Source organism: Anser cygnoides, chromosome 6 (genome assembly GCF_040182565.1).
Source record: "Anser cygnoides isolate HZ-2024a breed goose chromosome 6, Taihu_goose_T2T_genome, whole genome shotgun sequence".
NCBI classification, from domain to species: domain Eukaryota; kingdom Metazoa; phylum Chordata; class Aves; order Anseriformes; family Anatidae; genus Anser; species Anser cygnoides.
The window spans coordinates 8,209,713-8,217,722 of record NC_089878.1 but is presented as its reverse complement, the minus strand read 5'-3'; positions in this window follow the sequence as shown (position 1 = coordinate 8,217,722).

Here is an 8,010-nt window from a genome sequence, read left to right as displayed (position 1 = left end):
CCTCATTTCTCTTCTATAAATCCATTTAAATTTGTAAAAAAACAGAGAATCAATCAGTGGAGCTGTGGTACCAGCAGGGCAGATTTCAGCGAGCAGTGGCTTGCTAACACAGATGTGGGGGTGCCAGCCTCTTTATTCGGGTACACACACGTAATGGCATGGGGAGGGCTGCTAAGAACAGGAACAGGGAACTGCCATCTTTGCTCTTCTTGCACCAAAAGGAAGCGGAGTTAGCCCAGACGGCTGGGATTGATTTATTCCTCTGTTGGTTTTTCTTCCCCCCTTTCACAGTGTCTGTACACTCCCTCCCCAAGCTTGTTTCTCTCTCACAGGAGTCAGATAAACGGCAACTGTTTGTTTAAGAAGCCAGAGCCGGCTTCCTGAGAGAGGCTGATGTCCCCTTTGCTTGTTAGGAGTGTACATGAGCATGGCTTTGTGGCTTACAGTATCTAAGTGTGTGTATTTTAAGGTGAAAGGAATACAGAGCCGCATGCAGCACACAAATAGAAATACTACATTATAAGCAAAACAAATTCCAATTTGTGACAGAAAGAGACTCCAAACTGCCCTGACTTGCGCTGCAACGTGGCTGCTTCGTGCTGCAATGGTGACGGAGGGACTGCAGCCAGGGCACTGCCCAGAGCATGTCACAGTTGTGTCCTCCCTCCAGTGCTGTCGTCCCGCGGTGCGACACGCGGCAGCCCCGCACGCATGTCGTAGCAGCTCACCCCTGAGACCAGGGGAGGCCCCGGGGAGGCCTGGAGGCCAGGCAGAGCGGGCAGCCTCCCCTCGGCTCTGGGCAGGGCTCAGTAGCCGACATAGGTTTGTCAGGGGAATGACCCCAAACAGGTGCTGTGTACGTGTTAACCCCCTCGGCTGGTAGGACCTGTTGAGAATTGAGCGCGTCTAAAATTAACAAATTCAGAAAAGGCAAAATTCAGAAAGGGAAAATTACAGCAAGGACCGGGAAAAAACGCAAGACAGGTGCACCTTTTTTAGTCTTTTTCCCTGGTGTAACAACTTCCTGCAGAGAGAGGCAAAGTGCCCTCGTTGCTGGGTATGTTTACGTTTCAGACACCACAAAACGCATCTGTAGAGCAGGGAATAGCTTGCATTAGGCTGTAAGCACTGCACCTTCCACCTTTCTGCTCACATACTCCCCAGACCCTGTATCTGCTCAGAAAACCAGCTGAGATGAGAAAATACTTATTCAGAACAGGTTTTCACTTTCCTAAGCCTTTCCATAGCGACCTCAGGATTACCTACATTTTAATTTCCTTACGTATGCTGCCTTGGAAAATAAAAACACAAAAACCCACCAAAACCCCCAAACCTACAATACTTCTTTACATGGCAGTTACTAAAACCATAAAGCCATTGACTTACAGAGTCATAAAAATGGGATTTATTGTACATTTCCTGCTCCAGCTGGGGTCTTACAACTCCCTCAGGTAGACAAAACACAGGGGACTATTAACTTATTTTAATAATCTCTCAAGCTTCTATGTGGATGACTTGAAAACAGAAAGGAAGAAGAAAAGGTTCTTTCAATGCAGCCTCTTCCAGACTTGTAATTTTTCAGGCTGTTTTTATGAGACAGCTCGTTATTAACTATCCTGTGCCCTCGGGGTCTGCGTGCGTCCCAGAGACGAATTTTTCACGTTCATATTTGCTCACATTACCTGTCGTCTTGAAATCTTAGCAAAAAGCTGTTTGCCTAGCACTTTGCATCCTATTCTACTCTCTCATTTCTATTTAACTCTATTGAAGAAACACAGCCTACAAAAACACACCAATAAATATGTATAAACCAATATGTATAAATGTATATACCAATATACATGTGTGTATCTACCACTGAAGTCTCATTTTGCAGGGTGAATATGTCTGCTGCTTATGACTTTCCCAGCTTTCATGGCCATGCAGAGGCTTACACCTCCTTGCTAATGAAGTTTCCTACCTGCAGTGCTCTCTTCCCATCTGGGCGCTGGCAATTGCACGGGTTTTGCTGCAGAAAACCTGCAAGATGTGTGTGCTTGACAAAGTGTTCAGCCACGCCAGAGACTTGCAGCAGAAGACAGAAAGCTGAGCCCCACGACGCATCTTTTGGACAATCCTCCCATCTTGTTTCAAGTGCAGCAGTCTTTCAGGAGATAAACTGTGCAAATTCAGGCATGGTAGATTCCAGCTGAAAGAGAAATGCTCCTGTTTGTTGTTCAGCTGGAATTACGTCCACAACTTGCCCCATCCCAGGGTCTGGCATGCAGTAGGTGCACATTGGAGGAAAGCAGTGGCTGGGACTCCCATCTTTTCTCCTGGGAGAGCACAGCTTAAATTTAGAGCATTAAATGCTATCTTTAATCTGTAGCCTCTCAAACCTGTGACCATTACACAAAGTCAAAACTTACACCAGAGAGCGTTTCATTGCTACAAATTTTATAAAATGACTGAAATACCATGTGCACTGTAATTCTTCTTGTAAATAAGTCACCTACAGCCTGTGATGGCACTCAGAACCAGTGTTTTTACAGTACACAAGTGCTTTTTCTGACATATCACCATGTATACAGATCTCTTGCCATTTAAGAATTCATACAAAGATAATGTTTTTGCAGTTGTGCATGTTTATGACTAAAAGTGTAAAAAAAAATAAGCTAAAAGTGTCAGATAGGTACTTAAAACTAAGAAACATCAGAAGAGCTGACTTTTCAGAGGCATCAAAAACTGAAGTTAACGGAAACTTTGTCCCCAGTTCCACAAGTGTGCCCTTCAGATAACAACACTGCAAGTGCTGTGGACTACCTTGTTTGCCTAAATATTTACAGAATCCATCTACATTGCAGAAAACATGAAGAAAACAGCGCGAAGGAACTAGGCTGAACACACACCCAAAGCACAGTCAGCTGGGCAGCACCCGGGCTTGCAGATTTAAGATTAACAAAGTTTTTTGTGTGTTTTTAAAACTGCTGCTCAAGTATTTATGCATATGAGATAACCTCCATGGTAGCATTATGTACAGATGTTCGGTTTAGATGTGCATTTAGTTTTGTTATTCTAGTGCAACAAATGCTGTACACTGTTACAATGATTGTGCTGATAACAAAAAAAATACATCCTTCCCTCCCACTGTGGCCATACTAAAGACACAACAGAACCCACTTAACCCTCTCAGAGTTATAATCACCTCCAGATGGGGTATTTAAGGCAAAAATTGCAAATCTCTATAAGATCACATACATTATGAAGCATTTCTATTCTGCCCTCTGTAGAAACAACCTGAGCTGCCTAGCTTCAATGCCATAACCACTCCAAATTTAATTTTGTTAAACCATAAATTTGCTGCTTGAGATTTATAACCTCTCCGGTTGCACTGCCGCAGTCTGCCTCTGCTCCTGCTTACAGAGATTTATTAGCAGCGTGCAGCAGCATTAAGTACCGAATCACACCCACGCCTAAAAATAAAACCTGCAAAAACAGTCCAGTTTTACAGCACCGGCACCACATTGCCAGGTGCTGAAACGCAGACTTACCACTGATTTCAGTGGGAGCTGATTGGGTTTGACATGTTCTAGGATCAAGCTTTTCTAATAAATAGGAGCCGTGTGTATTTTACTCCTGTTTTTAGCAACTACTAGTGGGATGACAAGGGGTCTGTAGTGGAGCCTCAGCAATTTTAGGACAAGAAACAGTGCCTTTCCTGAAAGCTTTCCCTCACACACCTGCTAGACGCACAGACAGCAAACGATCTAGAAAACAGAAAACCATGAAATCTAATCCTGTAAAAGTAACTGCATTTCAAGTCAACCACACTCGCAGACATTTTAACTCTCCCAAGCAAAGATTTTCAGGTTCCCTGATGCCGATTTGTTACGCTCTGAGCCTTGATAGCAGGCTTTCTCCACCAGCCCCCTTACAGAGGTTAGCAGTGTGCACAGCAGAGGATGCTCCGCACATGTAGCTGCCTGATGCTTACTTCTAGCTTCACAAGTGACATTTATCGGCCCATTTCAGACTTACAAGAAGTCTAAAAAATTGTGCAAGTTATCAAGGCTGCTGTCACTCTGTGAGGGCATCCACGTTTTTCTGCTGTATTTCTATTAAACCAAGTACAAAGGTAGAAAATAGGTATAGACTCGTAAGAATTAGGGAAGAGCTGGTGATCTATAGGGTGGGGCTGAATGCAAATACTGGGACTTAAGTGAGGCCCATATGCAGTTGGAGTTATTTTGGGAACTCTGTGACTTTCAGATCATCATTCTTAATCCCACGACGACTTTGGTGGTGGCAGATTAAGAATCACGCCCAGGGAGCTATTGAAATGTTTATCTCCTAGTTCCCGATGGTATTATTTAACCAAACATAAAACAAGTGAAACAATGGGATGACAGCGCTGGTAACTAAAATGTTTTAAAGCTGCTTTACTTCTCCACTCAGTGAACTTCCACAGCTCAAACACTGCCAAGGGAAAGAGTTAGTGGCACTCTTCCAGACAGTATTTATAGTTTTTAAACGCAGGCCATTTTGTTATCCTCACCTAGTATTACTTTCACGAGGTCCATAAAACAAACCTCCCAATGAGCTTTTTGTCAGCCTAGTTTTTCACACATTTCTAGACTGTTGCTATAAGAACGCTGCTTTTTCCCTCCCTGAAGCCACAGGCTTGTTTACTAAATTCGGAAACACAAATCCTTTTATAGCAGTATAACTCACAACCATAGATAGAAACATTTGGCTAATTTAAATGGATAGGAATAGATTTGATTAAAGTTTTGTGACTTATGAAAGCTCACGCTCAACCTGCTCACTAATTACACCTACAATGACCCAGTCCCCTGTCCGTGGGGTGGACTGTCCCCCCGCTGGAACCATTGGAATACAAATTCAGAGAAACGTATCTTCCAACACCACTGGATTTTTTTTATTGGCAGCTTTCCTTCGGGAGAAAACAGCAGTGCTTTTGTCTGCTTCGCATCTCAGCTCCAACGCTGCTGGAAGCTACCCGGCCTCTCACCGCCCTGGCCCACTTGTCTCAAAGAGCCTATGGGTGGTTTTACACTGCTCCTGCATGGTTTTCCCTGCCTTGAATTTCATTCCCCCCTGCCGTCTAGGGGCTTGCTAAATGCTCAACAGCACGCAGACCTAAAAGCTGAGGTGCAGGCACCTTGATGCTACACCAGAGGCTACATCCTTACTCACTCTTCCCTGTTCCCAACACCTACCTGCAAAATAACAAAACTGATGTGCAACTTGTTTTTTTGGCTGCTCGGATCTTCTGCAATCGCTGGGATTTTGAAAAGCTCCAAGGTGATGTTGGTTGGAAAAGATCCTTCTTGAAAGGCATCTGAGGCCTCAGGCAGCTGTGCCTGTGCCAAGGGTCAGCCCGGTCCCACAATCCACGGGCCAGTGTCCATCCCCGCCAGCTGAAGAGATTTAACATCAAGAGAACTGACTCCACGCACTTCTCTGGAAATGATTGCGACCAGTTTCAACTGGCTTCGGTGTTATCATTTATTAGCCATGTCATTTTAATACTGTAAATTAGCATTACAGATAAAAGTCAAACAGATGTTCCAGGGTAATCGTTACAATTTTCCTCTGAACTTTCATTAGGTTAACAGTTCACTTAGCACTCAAACAAAAATCCTTATGGAAGTAGTAGTGCAATTATTTCCCTAGTTTAGCTTAAAGCAAGTGTCACAGGCTCAGACAATTCTAAGAACTGCTTCTTAGCCTCTCCAAGGGCTTTGCTATGCAAGATAATAAACTGCTGAGACAAACCCTTTCGCTTATCTGACCCCACTGTAGTGCTATCGCTAAGCATCACTCCTATCTTCCCCTTTAAAGGCATAAATGGAACCAAATCCAAACAGCAGTCTTTACGGTTTCACTGTAACAGAAATGACAGAGATGTTCCTATCCAGTTTTGCTGGCTTGGGCTTTCCAAATACATGTTCACTCAAGATGCCTCACAATTTTACACTTTAAAGCATCCTTTATTTACACACGATCCTATGCTTGGACAAATTTGCTGCTTTGTCTGTGGAGTGGAGAACAGATGTCATCTCTGTTGAGGCTTTTAATGCAATTGTGGAGTCTGAGAGATACGATCTGGATTTAATGCTTAAAGTGTCAGAATGAAGACTTCAGTTCGGAAATGGACTCGGAGTTCTTGAGCAACATTGTCTCTGACTTCTCCAAGCACTCTGATAACTGCTTTCAGCTCCCCTCTTACCTCCCTTTTCTTTTTACTCCTCCTCTTTCATATATCCCAAGACACATTTACAGGGCATTCTAACTTTCATTCTTCTTTCCTCTGTGTGGCTCTGCAACGAATGGATTTGGTTTTGTTACTGTTGTGTCCTTACTATTAAAGAGATTATCATTTAGGTTTAATTTAGAAATAATACTGCTTTTACTAAACATGAGTCTTCTTCTCTCTGCACTGGCTGCCCATTTGTGTTTACTTCAAATGTAGCCAAACTCAAAGCCCATACAGCAACAACCATAGAGGGAAGGGCAGGGAGCGAAAAGCAGAAAACTTGGCTGACACCATGTGCGAATGCCTTCCTCGCCTTCTGGTGGCAACGTCAAGTGACCAGCAAAAAGATAGGAAATTACGTTGTTAATGGAAAATGAACAAGACTTACTAGCATCGGGCTTTCAAGCACTCAGCTCTAATAGCTTTGCAACTCTCATCTGTACTCACAGGTGTCAGTATTACTATTTTTATTTAAATACCTTTATTATTTCTGAGAAAACACTTCTTTAAAGATAACTACAATCATCATCAAGGTAAATATCCTGAATGTCAAAGCAAGAAACTATTCCAATCCCCGTGCTGTAATGCTAAGCAAAACATATGCTTTTGATTCAGAATTTAGTACATTTTCAATTAATGAATTGTGTAAGACACACTGAGACTATATCCAGACAGCAGGTCATTTTAACCTCCTAGCACTAGAAACAGCATGACTAATAGCTAATTAGATACGGTTTTGGACACAGGCCTGGGGGGTGGTGGTGGTACATTTTGTTATGCATTAGTACAAATGTCTACAGACTTCATAACACAAAAAACAGCAAAAGCACACAAGAAGTGTTCGTTTTCTAGCAAAAAAAAATTTGTCATTTCAGTGGGAGATTTAATTATCATAAAAATGATTCAAAATGTGTACTTAAAGAAGAAAATAGGCAGAATTAGAACATTTTTGAAAATTGGTTATTTGACAATCCTGAAAACAGTGGCTCCCATTCACAAAACCAATCAAATGTGGGTAGCTGTTGTTTAAACTACCTTGCTTTGCACAGCAAGCCATGTCAGTGTTTCAGGACTAGCCAGAAGTATTCAAGTGAAAGCAGCTTCCCTGTATTTATTCAATCCTTAATTTATCAACCAATAAAACTAAAGTAAATTTCTGTAGTACCCAAAATGCACTATGGAATTAAAAGATGCTTGAATTTCTATGTTAAAACAATTTGAAGAAAAAAATAACTGATTCAACAGAATAAATTGCTACATCTATAAGCCTAGCTTTGAGTGTGGTTCAGCTCAACAGAGTGATTCACCAAAAAATATTACAGCATTAGTGCAGACATAATTGTACTTACAGGATGTGTAAGTTACTGGTAAGGCACCCAGCACTCACCCTTCAGTATGTGCATCAGTGCTGAATCCCAGGGACTGGGGAAAATTTGGCAAAAACACAGTTCATCAACAAGGGATGTTTATTGGCTTGTGGTCGAGAAGTCTTGAATCCGGAATAAATAAGCTATGAAGTCCTACAACAAGCTTATGATGACCAGCTGAAGGCTCCTGTCTTTCCTCAAATCACCACCCGATTTCAACATTTTCTGGGGAGAATGCCATTCTCCAGTGCATCAGAAGAAGTATAGCCTGAGTGTCAGTTGGACTACCGACTGCTTTTCCTCTCTAGAAAAGGAACTGCTAAAAAGGTTTACCAGTAACCATTATTTTTGGTGGTAATCTTTTACCCAGATGGACACTTCAAT